Source organism: Euprymna scolopes, chromosome 36 (assembly GCF_053919585.1).
Source record: "Euprymna scolopes isolate OS-2025 chromosome 36, ASM5391958v1, whole genome shotgun sequence".
Taxonomy (NCBI): Eukaryota; Metazoa; Mollusca; class Cephalopoda; order Sepiida; family Sepiolidae; genus Euprymna; species Euprymna scolopes.
Genome location: NC_136517.1, coordinates 44,617,241 through 44,637,148, shown reverse-complemented (window position 1 = coordinate 44,637,148; position 19,908 = coordinate 44,617,241).

The following is a 19,908-nucleotide window of genomic DNA, read 5'->3' as shown; positions in this document are numbered from 1 at the left end:
CAAGTGGCTTCATACTTAATCTCGAACAATTTCTATAAAAGAAACGTTACATTTTTTAATCAAATTAATTCAACTACATTTGGAAATAGAACAACATTCTAACCTTATACCTGATAATGTGTTGTAAGATAAATTAAAAATATATGGATCATATCTGTTACCAGACATCTTAAATAACTTTTGTTTAATACCTGAAAGTTTACAAAAATATTTCCATTTATTTATCCACGTTTTATTTTCTCCAGATATACATCAGAATGTTATTCTATACGTATTCAAATATACTTAATGTGCTCCAAAAATGCGTGAAACATCAAACATTTGTCAATAAGCCTCAAGCTTTACTTAGAGGCTGCACTTTGAAGTGACCTGTACCAGCTTTCTATTCCAGTAGTTTCTTTCCGAGAACTGCACGCTTATGGAACTCTCTTCCTCCTGACTGCGTTCCCTCTACTTTTAACCTTATTCTTTTCAAACTAAGGTTAATAGGCATCTATCTTTTCAATAATCATCTTTCTATCTTTTTAGTAGTTTATTATGTCAAGTGGCTTCACGCCTCATCTGGAGCAATTATCATAAAAAATGTTTGATTTTCAAAGAATTTTTAATCAAATTAATTCAACTACATTTGAAAATAGAACAACATTCAAACCCTATATTGATAATGTATTGCAAGATAAAGTAAACATATGTGGATATCTTTTACCAGACATCTTAAATAACTTTTGTTTAATACTTGAAAGTTTAAACAACAAAAATATTTTCATTTATTTATCAACACATTTTATTATCTTCAGATATTCATCAGAATGTTATTCTATACGTATTCAAATATACTTGACTTAATGTGCTTCAAAAATGTGTGAAAAATCAAACATTTGTCTATAGGTCTCGAGTTGTACTTCTCGGCTGCACTTTGAAGTGACCTGCTGTAGTATAAAATGCCATGAAAATTACAAATACATTTTTATATTCACATAGATATTTATATATAATAAAATATGGTGAAAAAGTATACAAATGCAGTTTTATTTCCATCATAGATATTGTGCTAATTTATTTTTGTCAATATTATTATAAAGCTCTAATAATCACAAGTAAAATAAATACTAGAAATCCTCCAACCACATTTCAAACTAAATCTTATTTGGAATGGATATATATATATATATATATATATATAAAATCTCCAAAACAGTTTTTTTTTATATAGTAAACAACTGATGACCCTAAAATAATATTAGGACTAGAATAAATTCTTTAAGTCAGACTAATGCAGTCATTGTAAATGATTAATGGATTTATAAACAAAGGAGTTTTCTGATCATGAAAGACTTGGGACTAAAAAATTTTTTTGATATATAGTTTTAAAGATTGAGAAACTTTGAAAACTATATATAAATGTATACATAATACATACATACATATATATATATATATATATATATATATATATATATATATATATATATATATATATATATTAGTGAATGAATGACAAAAGTCTATATTCCAAATTTCATGATGTTGACCATCTATTCCTTTAATTCAGTTGACACTTACAATCCTTGACAATATCTGTTTCGTAGCACAAAATCAATCACTTAATTAGTATATCAATCAGTGAATCAATTGTAAGTGTCAACTGAATTAAAGGAATAAATTGTAAGATGGTCAACATCATGAAATTTGGAATATAGACTTTTGTCATTCATGCATTATATGCCCTGTAATTACATTGAGCTTCTTAAATAAGGATTTGAATATATAAAAAGGAAATATAAGTGAATAAAGAATATTTCCATATATATATATATATATATATATATATAGTATGTGTTTTTGCATAGGAGAAATTACTAGTGCTCGTTTGCAAGTGTAAGAACATATACTTAATATATGAGTGTGATTTGACAAGACAAATGCTAAACTAAATGAATATATCTGGGATGGAGTCCATTATTTTTAATTACAAATCCTACTTGTCTTCAGATTATCACTAGATAATAGTGCCCGTATAACATATTTCAGAAGAAATCTCTTCAGATGAGTTTGAATGACCCTGTTCTTAAAATGTGAAAAAAATGGCTGTTGGAATTGGTTCTGTTGTTAATAAATAGTGTGGTCTCAATACTATTTTTTTGAGTTTTATATTCATAAAATAAAAATTATTACCAAGATTACCAAGAAATTATAAAACTTACCAAGATTGTGTCTATGATTATCGGAGTAGCCATAGTAATAAATTGACCCATTAGATCAGTTGTTACAAAACATCAGAAAAACATTGGTACCGTCAGTTTCAAATCCACCACAAAGGGGAACAGTCTATGACTATTTATGTTGGACTCTTCAGCCTCTTCTGTTTATCCAGCTGAAGAGAGTTCAACATGAAACGGCCATAGATTGGTCACCTTTGTGTTGTATTTGAAACCGATGGTTACAATGTTTTTCTGATATTCTGTAACATATTTAAATAAATATTATGTTCTTATATTTTATTTTTATTCGTAATGAAGAACTTTGCTGGGGTTTTCTCACACAAACCCTACACAGGTATATATATAGGCGTTTTTTGTTTTTTGGGGTTTTTTTTTGTTTTTTTCATAGCCAAGTTGTTATGAAGTACCATTTCTCTTTCATACTGTCAGGTGAAGAGTGGATACAGTTATATGAAATTAAAATATTAAAATATTAAAATAACAAATAAAATGTCAGGTGAAGAGTGGATACAGTTATATGAAATTAAAATATTAAAATAACAAGGTAGATAACTCTTTGACAGAGTTAGATACAGTGTTTTATAAGGTTTTCTTTTGTTTGGTACACTTTTTTTTAAATGGCCATGATCCGAAAAAGCTTGGCCAATAATCCTTTTGTCTCTGGGTTTTATTAACATTGTACAAAATTAACACCTTACATTATTTGGATTTTTCAGACTACTATTCTCATTTTGGTTGTAATTTTCACAATATTTCGATCGATATAATATCCGACCTTCTTCAGGTGTATCTTGCCAAACTCAGGAAGTTATATAGAGTTTTGTAAAGCAGTGGAAGTAATAATCACTTCTAAGTGATATTCTCCTGGAGATTGAAGGTTCAGTTATCAGTACAGGTAATACTAAGAATAAATTAAAAAGAGAAGAATTACAATGTGGATATAAATAAGGGTTAGTTTGTAAACTGTTATAGATTCCAGAATCCAACATAAAGATTTCTAAGTTTGACAAGATGCATCTGAAGAAGGTCAGAGGTTACAGCAGCTGAAAGGTGAGAATAACATCCAAGATGCAAATAGTAGTCCAAATAATACAAATTATCAATCCTCATTTAAAAAATTCTGAAACAAAATTAATAGCCACATATTTTCCTCCTCTTCATTACAATCAACAATGGAAAGATCCATAATTATTATTTTTATCAATTTTTATTTCCACCATTTTTTTTTTTATCATGGTTATTTTATAACGTTTTTTTTGTTTGTTTTGTTTTGTTTTTACGTCTATGTTTAAAAGATCATTGCCGACATTATAGGAAAAAATATTTTTCCCCCCTCTTTATGTTAATTTCAATTTTCATTTTTTTTTTTTCTTCTTAAAAAATTTTTTTTTTCATTTTACATTTTTTTTATATAATTTTGCATTTTTTATTTAACATTTTTATTTGGAAAATAAAATTTTTTTCCTAAAAATTTTCAATTCATTTATTTTCTTCTTTCATTCTTGCCATTTTGAACTTGTTATTTTCATTTGTTTTAAGATTTTGTTTTAAATAAACTATAAAAACAAAATTTTAATGTGATTACAGAGATTTATCTGCCTTTTTTAGCTAGAAATACAATAAAATAAAGTTGTCTTGTGTAGACCTCAAAATATTATTGTGTCCCCTTTTGATCAAATTTTATCCCAAATTTACTAACCCATATTTTTTAAATTCACTCTTCTATGTCTCTTGCTATTTCTATGTATAAATAGATCTTCGTCTTTCCTTTTTATTTATATATATATATATATATATATATATATATATATATATATATACTGTAAGACTGGCTTTTTTCAAGCAAAGTCCCTCGACGGTTGCTAATGCCCCTATTCCGAATTTGTGTTCATAGGGCATTGGTGAACTGCTTCTGGCTGATATAAATAATTGAACACTAAAAATAACTAAAAATTAAAAAAAAAATTTTTTAAATCAGGCTTTCTTCCAGCAAAGTTCTGCGACCGTTGCTGTGGGCCTGTCAGACTAAGAAGTGATTTATTGAAATTAAAGAAAATAAAAATTAAAAAATACTCTTTATTTGAACTTTTATAATAAAAATGTTTATGAAATGAGGTTGACAGGCATGCAGCAACTATTTTTAGTGTGCAATCATTTGTATCGGTGAGAAATAGTCCACCAATGACGTCCTATGAACACAAATTTGGAATGAGGCATCAGCAACTGTCGGAGGACTTTACTTCAATGAAGCCACTTGACTTTTTAGACCTGAAAATATTAGTATCCCCTTTGATACAAATGAAATATACTTCTTCAAGTATCTTGGATGATGTAGTTTCAGTATTATTTCTCTTTCAGGCAGAGTGGATACAGTTATATAAAATTGAACAAGAACAAGGTAGATAACTCTTTTGCAGAGTTAGATACAGTTTGGTTGCATAGTGGGCGTATCTCCAAACGTCTAGGAGGAATGAACAAATTAAAAAAAAAAAAAAAAAAAAAAAAAAGACAAGAATTAGAACTTATACACAAAAATGTCACAGCAGATGATGCTGGGAATTGATCTCACAACTACAGCGTCTCTCCAAAAGAGGTATCCCTGCTTTGATGGGTGATTATTAATGCATTGCTGCCTCAGGAAAGCTTGGTGGAGTGTAGAGGGACAAGATACTTCTTGTCCGCTTTATTTTGTTTGCTCATTTGTTTTAAAGAGGTGAACAAGAAGACGAGAAAACCTGTATCTAGAGATACAAAAGAAATATGACAATCGCGGGTGTTAAATGTATAAATGACAATTTATTATACCGTAAAAGTATAGCAAATGAAAGAGAGTTGCTTTTTGGCTGTCAGGATCATAGGAAGAATTAATGAGGAGTGTCTGGATGAATTACTTCTCTAACCTTCCTTGTCAAATGTACATGTCACTAAGACTGGCGAAATAGCTTGATAGGTTTGGTCGATTGATGGTAGTTCTCAGATATTACTGGTTGAATGTGAATATCACTGAGGCTAGATCAAAATTGTTTGCGGTTAACAAAATAATTCTCTTTGATATTTTATTCAATTTAGGAACAATTCATTTTTAAATGTGTTTATTCTTAATTTTTGACAGTGATCGACATCGTTTAGTCAACAATAACCTTTTTGTTTACATTTCATCTCTGGTGATTGGATGATCACAATTTTTAAAATAGGTGTGAAACGTGATCGGATGATGGATGACTCTCCAGGGTCGTGGGGGCGCTGCATTATCTCATGCAACATGTCTTGAGAAGTATAGCCTAGCAGCATTCATTCCTCTCCAGTCTTCAGAGCACATACAGCACCTGGTATTACTAAATGGTCACCCATTTTAGTACTGAGCAGGCTTAATATTGCTTAACTTCAGTGGTCCAATGGGAACCGCTGTGTCAACATGATTATGTTGTGATTAAACACATACAAACAAGTTACAAGTATATTATACAGATAATAATAATAATAATCCACTCCAAATACGAAACAGTGATCACTTCTGTAGAAAACTTAGTCAATATAAAAATTTTATTATGCCTTTATAGGTGATGCGATTCTAAAAACATAATATTGACGAATTTAAATAATGACTTATAAAGCTGGCTTATTTTTTTTTTCTTTTAAGAAATGCTTAAATAATACAAGGGGCATAACTCGTGTTTTCATTTGAATGTTTAAAAAGGAGTTATCTCTCTTAGGTGATCATCTTTTCCCCATTTCTATCTAATCTACACATTTCTTTTTAAATTTAGTATTAATCTAAAAGTTACTGAAATAAACGAACGATAAAATCTTTAAATTTTATTTCTTTCTGTGTACAACATTAAAAATGCACAAAAAAATTATTTTTACGAAAATGACATTATTGAATCATGAGGAATGCTAGGTATGTACAGTATACTTCTGTACTCCATTCTCTACATCACCACATGTATGGGTATTATACCAGCGTATGTATTGTCTGTCATTTGCCACAATATGAATAAGCAAGAGAAATTGATGAGAACTCGTTCTGTGAACTTTAATGTGAATCCTTTGAATCCTGTCACTAGCTATCCACATTCGTTCTTGTCAAAATGATACTCAAGGTGAATTGTTAATTTCAACTAATCACTATTATTGCAATTTATGACTTGTTTATATAAAGTTTTTTCACATTTTTTTATTTTTTACATCTTTTGTTTTCACATTTTTGTACATCTTTTATTTGTTTCTTTCACATCTTTGGTGCATGCTTATTTTTAAAAAATCTTTAAAACTTTTTTCACATCTTGAGTTCATTTTTTTTTCTTTTTTCCACATATTTTCACACCTTTTGTAATCTTTTATTTTTTTCCTTTGACATCTTTTTGTGCATGTATATTTTTTTTAAATCAAAACTTTTTTTTTTTTTTTTTTAAATCTTGAGTCCATTTTTTTTCTTTTCTTTGTTTTCACATTTTGGACATCTTTTCTTTTTTTGTGTGTGTGTGTTTTTTTTGTTTTTGTTTTTTTTTTTACACATCTTTTCTTTCCTATCATTTTTTTTTTTTTTTTTTCACATTTTTCTTTTTCACATTTTTTTCTCATCTTTATTTTTTTCTTTTTCCTAAAATAATGTGTTCACAATATCAGTTAGAAAGAAATGATGGTAACAAAAGCAACAAAAAAAAAATCAATTTAGTGGCTGAAGTAGAGGGGAGGGGGTGAAATAAAAACGATTTTGTTTCCTCTTCAAGATTTTAACTCGTTGCCTCTGCCATTGACATCAGCTCTTTTCCCCCTTGCCCTTACCTCCCTCTTCCCACTCAAACTCAAAACTATTGTTTCGCCCTCTCTCGCTCCTTCTCTCCTCTCTTTCTCTCATTAAAATTATGTATATTTCATTTTATATAATTGCTATATAATACATGTATAATCTATTATATATCTAGAATGTGAAATGTGATTTCATCATATATATAATGTTTATAGTATGCATCATATATTGTATTATATAACATAGTTGATATATATATATATGTATATGATATATACTTGATTATATATATATATAATATATACACAGGATGTCTCAAAAAATATAAAAATGTACTCACACTTCGAATGACGATAAAAACCTTTCTTTATGAACATAAAACATAAAGTGAAATGGAATAGCTTCGAATACACAAGAGAAATATAATGGCAGAATCATGTTTGCAAATGTTTAAATCGATGACCATTATTGCCCAGACAACACTGATAACAGTAAAAATGGTAGTACATTTTTTGGAGACACCCTGTATGTATAATATATATATATATATATATATATATATATATATAATCTACAAGCATTTATTTATAAAAATCAGACTTTTTAGTTATGGAAGCGCTTAATAACCTAATTTTTTTTTTTTTTTTACATTTCTCAAGCTCTCTCTAAACCTTAGCCCAGTTCAATAATATTAAATCAAAAGTGATAATGACATATATGTATACTCTCAAGGCCATGCCTTATTCTTTTTGTTTTCTTTTTTTTTTTCTTTTTTTTTTTTGCGCTGTTTTTCTCTTCATTCCTGGTTTTTTCTCGACAATCACTGTTTTACTTATTTTCTAAATTTTTTCTGTTTAACGCATTTATGGACGCCTGTCTAGCTGTCAGTTATTTCTATTTTATATTCTACTTGTATACCCACATTGTCACTGCTGGTTTAATAGTAGTAAGCTGGAATAGTTTAGTAGAGATTCTAACGATGACAATAATGACCAGCAAGGATTACCTGACATTACCTGGGTGTCAAATATGCTGGTGGATGTGAATAAATACAGGCTGAATCTATTCATATAACATTTATCAAAGGTTCATTTTTTTTTTTTTTTCCTTAAAGTGGTATTTAAAAACAATTTAAGTTTCTTACATTACATGTTAAGTGTTGAGACATTATGTTGAACAAAGATGGCAGCAGTAAATCTGTGAAGAATCAATGTAGTCTCGATCTTGAGTGTTAAGTAATTCCTAGTAATAAAGATGGCAGCAAAGAATCAATGCAGTTTCATGACAGAGGTGATGGCGGACTGATTGAATCCAAAATTCGACATTTTTTTATAGTAACTTTTGAAGCATCTGATTGGTTAGTTATTATAACTTGTGGTTATAAAAACGATCGTCAAAATCATTGGAGTCATACCCCCATGATGAGTCAAAAACATTTTAACAAAGCTGCTTCAATGCCTGGTCTGGAGTGATATTCATTAAAAAAATACTGAGGCTTTCATAAAGTGCAATGAAGTAAATAATATGTAAATTAAATCATGAACACAAAATTTTATATCGGGGCATAAAAAGATCTGGAGGAGGGAGATCATATTTTTTGCACATCTTCTTCTTTCCATATCTTATTTTCATAATTGTTTTTTTTATATATAAAATAAGGTTTTAAATTATTAATTAGAAAAAAAAAAATAACTAAATGTTGACGAGAGAACTAATAATAATTACGATTTTGGTCCCAGTGATTTGGGTTCAACTGGTCAGAGAACACTGCATACTTTTCTCCGACTGGGTCTTGATCACTATCAATGTTCCTACTAGAGATGGGATGATTCCAATATTTTTCCCCCCTGATTCTTATTATTACTAATTCTGTTCTAAATTACCAATTCCAATTATTTTAAATCTCTAATTATTTTACTATAGAGTTGATTTTTGAGCCGGGTTGGGAGGGGAGTTACTGTAAAAAAAAAAAAAAAAAAAAAAAAAAAAAAAAGCACAAAGGCAAACGTAAAAATTTATGGACGGACGGACGGAGCAGGGGTCTGTATATTTAAGTTTTTACTTGCAATTTAAAATCGATAAATATTTATCATTTTATCATCAGTACCAGAAAATGGAAAATTAAGTTTTAAACGGCAACAAACAAAAATGCAACACTTTTTTTTTGGCATCAGAAAATAAGCACAAATTTTTCACTTTGTGCTCATCGCGACGTATCTGTAAACCTAATTTTAATTCTATAGCTAAAAAGATTATGCATGTTTTTTTTAAATGACATTCACCCTAGTCAGGTTGAACTGGCTTCCTCTAAAGGAGAAATTATCAAGGGAATATAAAATATAAAATTCGCAAGATTTCCTCAGTCGCATGTATATCCTGGTCAGGAGAGATGATGACATTAGGTTTATGCAGCTCTTGCAGGGAGGTGCCGAGGTCCTCCTATATACAGCACCTGGTATTCTCAAATGGTCACCCATCTGTTACTGACCAGGCTCAACGTTGCATAACTTTGGTAATCTAACTAGAATCAATGTGTCAATATGATTACGCTGTATATAGATTATGTGTGTACGTGCAAATGATTCTCTGCACAAGTGGCAGACAATCATATTGCTTTCCACAAAATTGATCGGGTCAACTCGTGACATCTGATTTCTATGCGCATCGTATCAGTGTGCATACAAAAGACAAACAGGCATATTTATTTAGATTTAAGTCATTTTACAGGGCAATTGTCTTCACGTATGTATGTTTGTGTGTCTGGCTAAAAATCAAACTACAAAACAAAGACCCAAAAAGTTGGTGCATTCTTGGTCAGCATTATCCCAATATATAATATTTAAAATTTGGGAAAAACTATTCATTTTCTGGGGCGTCCACTGAACTAGGTCTCGTCATTGGAGTCGATTTTTCAACGTTATTATTTGGAAAGAAAATGTTGACTCATTACTTAAAGAATCTTATATAAAGTAGAGTCGTATGTGTGTCTATTTAGACAAAAAGGAGTTGAGCGACAAAGAAAGAGGTTGTTACAGAGAAAAAGATAGAAAGACTGATAGAGAGAGGTAGCAAGATGGAAGTTTTAATAGAAGTAGGTTACACTTTTGTCCCAGGCAAAGCTGGAAAGCCCTTCTAGTTGTACTATAAAAGTCTGATTTCTATAAACAAATGTTTGTCGGGTGTGTATTCCAATATATATATATATATATATATATATATATATATATATCTCATTATATATGTACACGGTTTTGTTTTTTTTCTTAAGTTTTTATATTTTTCATTAAAATTTTTTTTTGTTCTTCATAGCTATGGCAGTATTGTTTGACTACTGTTTTTATATTGTATAATATTCCATTTAATTTGTAATATCAAATTGTATAAAGTTAAAATAAATACACACACATACACCTACACCAACTTACCTCTGCTATAACAACAACAATAATAATAATAAAAGAAGAAAAGCTTATTTAGAATGTTTTGTTGTTCTTTATTTCATGTTGCAATCTACCATGACAGGCTCCAGCTATGGGTATGATTTCCAGGTGAACGAGGCGCCCAGTTTATGGAGGAACATAAGGGAGAATGAAGAAATGAGTTGAGATGTTAAATATAAATAAACGTATTCTCATTCAGTCGATTCTAAAGAAAGGGATAAAAACATCAGCAAAAGAACTTTGCTGCTAATTCTACCCTATATGACGAAGGCCATCAACTCCCCATATTTCCTCCTATAGCACAGAACAAGCTAGGTAACATACAAATATCTGTGCATGAGGTCGCCAAGCTAATCAAGAACCTAGATTCCAGTAAAGCAACTGGCCCTGGTGGCATCCCAATTATAGTGTTAAAAAAGCTTCAATTAGAACTTGCTCCCATACTTACGAAACTGTTTAAGCGCTGCCTTAAGGAGAAGTGCTTTCCGACTCTCTGGAAGACCTCATCAGTTTGCCCTGTATTTAAGAATTCAGGTGATAAGTCATCTCCCTCTCAATACAGACTAATAAGTCTCCTGTGTGTTATGAGTAAGTTGCTGGAATCCATATTAAATAGAGAAATAGTCAACCACCTCAGCAGGAATAACCTTCTTAGTGACACACAATATGGTTTCCGCTCTGCAAGATCTACCGCAGATGTGCTGACGGTTATATCCCACAGGATTAGTGAATGTCTTGACAAAGGCTTCCTTTCTAGGGCAATTCCTCCTGACATATCAAAGGCCTTCAACAAGGTATGGCATAAGGGTCTACTTCACTAGATTTCCAGCTACGGTATAACTGGAAATGTTTTCTCAATCATTAAATCATTTCTCTCCGATAGGCTCATAAGAGTAGTGGTAGATGGACAAAAATCGGAGGCCTGCAATATAAATGCTGGAGTCCCTCAGGGGTCAATCCTAGGCCCAACTCTCTTCCTGATCTACATCAATGACCTCCCTAAACACATACTTAAATCATTCGTTGACATCTATGCTGATGACACGACCATCTACGGCAACACATCAAAGGCTGTAAATAACAAAGTTCTCTCTGATTCTCTCTCCTCTGATCTCGAGCGCGTGGTTCAGTGGGGGAAGATGTGGCTGGTTACCTTTAATGCATCCAAAACCAAACTCCTATCCTTACATCATCAACGCTCTGATCCCCATCTGGCATCAATTGTGATGGATGGCTCTCGTCTGGGTGAGGCCCCATGTTTTGACAAGCTTCTGGGTTTGACCTTTACTCCTGATCTGAAATGGAACACGTACATCAAGTCTGTTGCCAAGGTCGCTGGAAAGATGGTGGGATCCTTCTACCGCTCCAGAAGATATCTCACTACTGATGCAATTCTCTATCTATATAAAAGCCAAGTACGTCCAAGGATGGAATACTGTTGCCATATCTGGGCAGGAGCTGCTAAAAACAGCCTATCCTGCCTTGACAGAGTACAAAATAGACTTCGTGGCTTAGTGGGGGATGCCCTTTTCTCTATCCTGCAACCTCTCTCCCGCAGAAGAGACGTTGCGAGCCTATCCTTGTTTTATCATTATTTCCATGGCAGGTGCTCGTCTGAACTCCAATCTCTGGTCCCCCCTCGCCAATCTTTCACGAAAAACACCCGTCTAGCTGAATCCACTGTGAAAAATTTCCCCCACTCTATATCTGTGCCTAAATCAAAACGCGGATTCCATGAACAAAACTTCTTTCTTAGAACTGCACGCCTGTGGAACTCTGTTCCATCTGCCTGCTTCCCACCGGACTACAACGTGGATGTTTTCAAGTCCAATGTTAACAAATTCCTAAAGAACCGCCCCCTTAAGTAAACACTTCATCAAATCTCCACACTAACGTAATGTACTTGCAATAACCCTTATCCCTGAGTGGCTTCCGGGCCTTGATAAGTGGTGATCACTGTGTAAAAAAAAAAAAAAATAAAATAAAATAAACAACTGTGAAGTAAATTGCGAAAAAGCAGGTGCGTATGGAACGAAAGTCCGCAAAACGGTGTACATGTGACAACAGAGCATCCGTTCCTGCCTTGACAGGAGACAAAATCAGCTTCTAAATTCTAGTAGGTAATGTCCTCTCCTCCTCCCTACTACCTCTTTTTTTTTTTTTTTTTATAGAAGTAGCAAGTCCATCCCTGCTGTATCGTTATTTTCAGTGCAGGTGCTCGGCTGAACTTCGATCTATGATGTTCCCCCCGTAAAACATTCACGGCAAACACTCGCCTAGCTACAACCACTGCCAACAATTTCCCTTACTCTCTATCTGTGCCTAGAACTAAACGAAAATTATATAAGTAAAGCTTCTTTCCTAGAATTGTCCGTCTGTGAAACACAATACTGCAGGGCTGTTTCCCAGCTGACTATAACATGGTTAGTTTAAAATCTAGCATAAACAAGTTCTTGTTGAGCCGTCCTTATAAATAATCAGTTTCTACCCAATTTCCACAATTATTGACTATCACCGTGTTTACGCATTCACTCTTATCCTCGAGTGGCTTCTGGGTCTTTCTAAGTGGTGACTCCCTCGTTTAAAAGAAAAAAGAGATCTTCAGAAGTACGACATGTTCTATAAAGTTCTTGCATTGCCAGTTACTCTATTTATGAGTGTCATTCCAAAAGAAAAGCCTCCTATTTTTAACTCAAAGTTGAAGAGCTACAAAGACGAAAGTGGTACCATTAAAACGCGCGACTTTTGTGTTCCAGAGTTTATTTGTCTACATAGTCACAACCACTTTTTCCACTACATTTTTGCCATGAATTCAATGACATCTCCCTGCTTCTGATGCACGTCCATGACAGGGGGTGCTATCCTGAAATCTCACACCGTCAATAGGTGCAACAGAGAGATGACAATTTTTTGTCATGAATGCGTCGGCTCATTTATCATAACAATGCAATTTGCAATCCCCTCTGATCTATTTGAGTAGAATAAAAAAAAAAGAAGGCATTACTTTTGGAACGCCTCTCATATGTGCTGTCAAAGGGTGTATGATTGTATGTATTTGTTGTGGGAGTAATATTATAATAGTAGCAGCGGAATACAACAAGGTTTTGAAATGATATGTATACTCGAAGGTAGTCATGTCTGTATTCATAAAGTGTGTATAAATTTTCCATCATCAACGTCTGACATCAATTGAAATAAATGACTCTTGTCTTGGGGAGGCTCCATGTTTTGACAAGCATTTGGGTCTGACCTTCACTCCTGATCTGAAATGAGATATGTTGCCAAGGTTGCTGGAAAAATGGTTGGATCATTCTACTGCTCCAGTAGATATCTCACTTCTGATGCAGTCCTCTACCTGTATAAGAGCCAAGTACATACCAGGATGGAGTACTGTTGCCACATCTAAGTAGGAACTGCTCAATTCCCTACCCTATCATGACAGAGTTCAAAACCTAATAGGTGATATCTTTTTCTCCTCCCTGCAACCTCTTTCGCCACAGAAGAAACATTGCAAGTTTATCTCTGCTCTATTATGATTTTCGTGGCAAGTGCTCGTCTGAGTTCCAATCTATGGTCCCCTCCTTTGCCAAACTTTCATGAAAAACACTTGTCTAGCTGAAACCACTATCAATAATTCCCCCACTCTTATCTGTGTCTAAACTTAAACATGGATTCCATGAACAAAGCTTCTTTCTTAGAACTGCCCGTTTGTGGAACTCTGTTCCATTTGCCTGCTTTCCAGATAACTACAATATGATCGTCTTCAAGTCCAACACAAACAAGTTCTTGATGAGCCATCCCCTTAAGTAATCCAATTTACCAAATTCCTGCTACTAACGATTACTACATTATTGTCCCAATGACTACTGTTCCCTCATTGACCCTGCTCTTCGGGTGGCCTTCGGATCTTGATAAGAGGTGACTCTTTTGTAAAAATAAAAAAATAAAAACTGTGTAAAATGTCCTGAAAGTGAAATGGTGCTCATGAAATATCATTTTTAGAAATGAAAAGATTTTTGGGTTTCGGCACGGCCACCGAGAGTAAGAAGAAGGCCTGTTAACTGAAAAATGTCTGCAGGCAATGTAGGTAAGATTTGTCAGACTGTCAGTACTATATGAGGGCCATTTGAAAAAGAGCAATAAAACATTTTTAAAAAGAAAAAGGAACAAAGTTCGATTAATACTGAAACTGAACTTTATTCAATATAAAATATAAACATTATCTATGTAAAATTAAGTAATTTTAAAGCAATATACAATTTAATACTGATAAAACTGAATTATGAATTTAGGGAACAAACAATTAAAGAAACATTAAACACAAATATTTTTTGGCCTTCGGAACAAGATCAGTGTAGTATCTGTTTTGATGCTACACTTTACCTTTTCTGTCTTCAGTCGGTGGAGGAGAAATCTTTCATGACTGAGATTATTTTTATTCCTATCCAGAGTGCCCCTTATTGGGAAGCTGGATTTTCTCCACAAGATTATATGTTGAAATATTTAAATAACTATTACTTTAAATACAGAAATTATATTTAAAGTTTTGGTTTTCTGTTCTTCTATGTCCATTTTCCCCCCATGTTTTTCATCAAAATGTGTAGCGTATCAGTTGTCTTACAAGCCATCATCAGTGATTGCTCACTGGCAGTAAGCTGTGGTGTTCCTTGGAGACCAAGTGACAAGTCTCCCCAGATTTCCGGTGTTCTCCCCCTTTTGACCACTTGTGCACATGATTGCATGTTATCGCAACAGCCATTGTCACTGATTTCTCGTTGGCATCGCCCATTGGTGTTTCCTGGGGTTTGGGTGACAAAATGCCTCCCCAATGTACCAGATTTGAACTGCACACTTCCAGTGGAGATTTGGTCAGTACTCTCTCACCTCAGTCTTTCCATCCTCCCTGACCCTTCACAACTAGTTGGTGTGGTGTGGTGTGGCACCAGTCGATGTCATCTCCACCAGTTTTTTTATTATTATTACTATTATTATTATGATAATAATAAGGGTGCTTGTGCAGTGTACGCATGCGTATTTTAAATATCATTTTCAAGTTAAATTAAATTTTAGGTTTTTATTACTGTACACAGATTCGAAAAAGTTGTCAAAAAACAAATATATCACAAATAAACGTTATCAAAGGCAAGATAAATTACTCTTCTACCTATCTGGGAAGGTTTTTAGTGGTTTTACTCACTTTAAAATGTGTAATCGCTTCGAAAATCATACAATAATATATTTTAAAAAGAAAAATGTCGGCATGTTTGTAACTTATCTTGCCTTTGATAACATTTATTTGTTATATATTTGTTTTTTGACAACTTTTTCGAATCTATGTGTACAGTAAAACAAACTTGTCATGTAAATTATTTACAGTTAAAATGTTATAAAAAACAAAAAAATTGAAGTTTTAAATATATTTCAAAGAAATGAATTACGCCCCCGTGCTAAAATATTGATAATTCACCAATCATTAAAAAGACAAAAAACTGCCGTGAAAAATGCTTACTTTAAAATATTTGAAAATACTCAGTGAAAAGTTTTATTTATTATTAAAAGAACGGGCTGAAAAATATTATATAAAAATTGGGGTTTGTATTACTGTACACATAGATTCGAAAAAATTGTCAAAAAACAAATATATAAGAAATAAATGTTATCAAAGGCAAGATAAGTTACTTTTCTACCTAACTGGATATGTTTTCAGTGTTTTTATTTAATGTAACATGTTTATTCAGCTCGAAAAACATACTGTGTTTACCGATGTATTGGAAAATTCAAAATGGCGTCCGACTCTCTCTTTAACACAATAAGTTTGGGAAAAGGTGCTATAAATATAAAACTAGAAAAAATACTGTTAGAAACTTGCTCAATATATATTACCGTGACATGGGTTGACATATATTCGGTGGTTTTTTAATAGTATTTTGTCTATTTTATTATTTATAACACCTTTTCCCGAACTTACCGTGTTAAAGAGAGAGTCGGGCGCCATTTTGAATTTTCCAATACATCGGTAAACAATGTATGTTTTTTGAGCTGAATAAACATGTTACATTGAATAAAAACACGAAAAATATATCTAGTTTGGTAGAAAAGTAACTTATCTTGCTTTTGATAACATTTATTTGTTATATATTTGTTTTTTGACAACTTTTTTGAATCTATGTGTACAGTAATACAAACCCCAAAATTGTTTGTTTTGCAGTAAAAAAAAAAGAAATGAATAAAATGAAATATTCGACTTTCTCCAATAAAAATAAAAGTTCAAACACAAATTCACTTACGATATTTTGATTAAAATTATCCCAAATGTGCAATTATAATAATTATTTTCCGAATGGAGAATTGTTCTTTTTCTTTAGAACATACATGGACAATCGGTAACACATATTGGTAGCCATATTAGCATGAACACGTGGTTGAATACCAGAATCGGTAACACATATTGGTAGCATGTTAGCATGACCACGTGGTTGAATACCGGAAGCTGTCTATACCTACAACTTAATTAGGAAGTGACGTTACATTGTCATATGCATCAGCCTTCTTTCTTGGTAGCCACAGTTTCAGTCAATGAAAAACAAGTATTTATCCCTGATACTGAGAACAGCAAGGCTCAGCGGTTGTATGCAAAGTCAGAGAAGGTTTGGACCAGAACGCACAAAGGAATGATGCAGAAACAACATTGCTAATTTCACCCTATTGATTTGCAGTTTCACCTGTGCCGAGGTAGAGATGACCAGCGGATAACGGATATTACTGCTGACTCTTTCTGCATTTTTACTGCAGCCTTGTTAACCAGGTAGCCTTTTCACTATCATGTTGCCACAGTCCCTATCAGAGCGAAGAAGGGTTGGACTTTAGAGGAATGCATCATGGGACAAAGTACATGGCAGAGAAGCTAGGGAGTTCCTACCTCTTGGGAATTTGGCGCCAAAGTGATCAGACACTTCCACTACCCGTCAGCATATACAGCATAATCACATTGACACATCAGGCTCTTGTTAGGTCACCAAAGTTAAGCAATATAAAGTCTGACCAGTATCAGATGGGTGACCATTTGGGAATGCTAAGTATTGTATGTTATCTTCTTATGATCAGATGAGATATATATGCAACTAGGAACCTCTTTTGGATTTGATATTCTCTGTAAATTTCCTCCTTTGAAGGAAGCTATGATAGCCCGAATACAGCTAAAATACTATGCCAGGTATTACCAGTTCATTATAATTAACTGCCCTACAAAGGTTGTTCAGGGGGATGAAATTCATTTGGATGCACCTACTATAAATTAATGCAAGAAATAGAGCAAATAATGGAGTTATTTGTTGTTCTTTTTAATTGATTCCATTATTACAAGCCAAATACACATGCACTATAATCACACTATGTTCACAGTATTTACAGGCATAGAGGAAGTATATCTGAATGGTGAAGCTATTGAGGTTACTGAGAAGTTATGTTATCTTGGTGATACCATTAAATTATAGGGTGGAGCAGGTTCTAGTGTGATTGCAAGAATTAGGAGTGAATGGAGTAAGTTCAGGGAACATTTGTCATTACTAAGCAGCAGAGTGTTCTCACTGTCAACCAAAGAAAGCATCTCTTAAATCTAGACAGCATAAGATGTGTGAGAGCAGGAGACTCCAATGGTATGGCCACATTGAAAGAATGGATGAGAATTGTTGGGTTGGTAGATGTAGAACAGTTGAGATAGCAGGGTCAGTACACAGGGGAAGGCTCAAGGAAAGCCTGGGAGGCAGAGAGAAAAATGGATTTGGGAGAAAAAGAGTGATAAGTAAAGACCTGGCCAGATATAGTTTAGTTTGGAAATCAATTTTCATAAAGCCATTCCAATTCCATTCACTTAAGATGTTGGCAACCTTCATGTGGTCCCTCCCATAATCCCTGATGTCTTTCTAGAAAGAATTTTGACAAGAAAAATATCTGGGAAACCAATGTCAACAATAGAATCTTTGAATTCATACGATATGATGATATGTGTCGGCATGTAAAAAGGAAATTAAATTGAGTATGATGATGATGATGATGATGTGTTCTTTGTGGTAAAGACCATTACAAAGAAAACTGCTCAGCCACGGGTAAATCATGTTTGAAATGCAAAAAGGCGGGCGATTTTGCTAGTGCTTGTCATATGGCAGAAAGAAATGGAGACAAAAAGAAATGAATTGATTGATGAATAATATGAACTCGCCAGAAATCGAGCAGACAGTAAAATACTCCTTATGCAATTATCATTTCCACTAAGCTGTTCGACTACAGGCTACATTTGCAATAGCAAAATAAAGAAATTTATACATACGTGCATGTGGGCGTTAATATGTGCTTATCTAATGCTGCCATTTCTCTTCGTTGTTGCTTCGTCTAATGGTTGCTATAGAAATAAGCCTCTTTTCATGAAGAAAGAAGGCACAAGGAGACATTCGCTGAGAGTTTTATTTGGACAGAATTGACTCGGGAGAATATGATTAAAGTTCTCTTAACTAGTTATGTTGGATAACGGGGGTATCAAAACGGGTATATGTGATATAGAGGGATTTTGAAATGGCACCAAACCGGGATATGTAGTATTCCTGTACTTTTTATAGCATGGAGGGGTGTATATATATTCTGTACATGTGTATGTAACAAGTGTCAAAGTCTTATCCTGCCTTGACAGAGTTCAGAATAGACTTCATAGCCTAGTGGGGGATGCCCTTTTCTCTTCCCTGCAACCTATTTCTCACAGAAGAGATGTCCCAAGCCTGTCTCTGTTTTATCATTATTTTCATGGCAAATGCTCGTCTGAGCTCCAATCTATGGTCCTCCCTCGCCAAACATTCATGAGAAACACTTGTTTGGCTGTAAACACTATCAATAATTTCCCCCACTCTTTATCTGTGCCTAAACCTAAATGTAGATTCCATGAACAAAGCTTCTTTCTAAGAACTGCACACCTGTGGAACTTTCTTCTGTTTACCTGCTTTCCAGCTGACTACAATATGGCCGTCTTCAAGTCCAATGTAAACAAGTTCTTGATGAGTCGTTCTTCTTAAGTAATCCAATTTACCAAATTTACACTTCTAACGATTATAATAATATTATCCTTTTGAACACTCTACAATCTTAATTCCTTATCCTCGAGTGGCCTCTGGGCCTTGATAAGTGCTGATTCCTTTGTACAAAAAAAAGTGTCTTATTGAATGTGTCTATTCTTCATACATGTATTTACATGTGACTGCCTGGTTTTTAAAATGTCACAAAACAACTTATCTGGTGTTTGTTCACATATAACGACAATTAACAAACAGAATAAACATCTTTATCTTTTGCCAGACAAAGAAAGACATACCTTCAAAAAAAAGGATGAATACCATTCTTTGGGGTTACAACATTTGGTCAATTAGGGAACACACTTGACCCATTTTTGATCTTGTTAGACAGAAAGCTGCAACGAAAATTCTATCACAAACAACAGACCTGGGGTTTC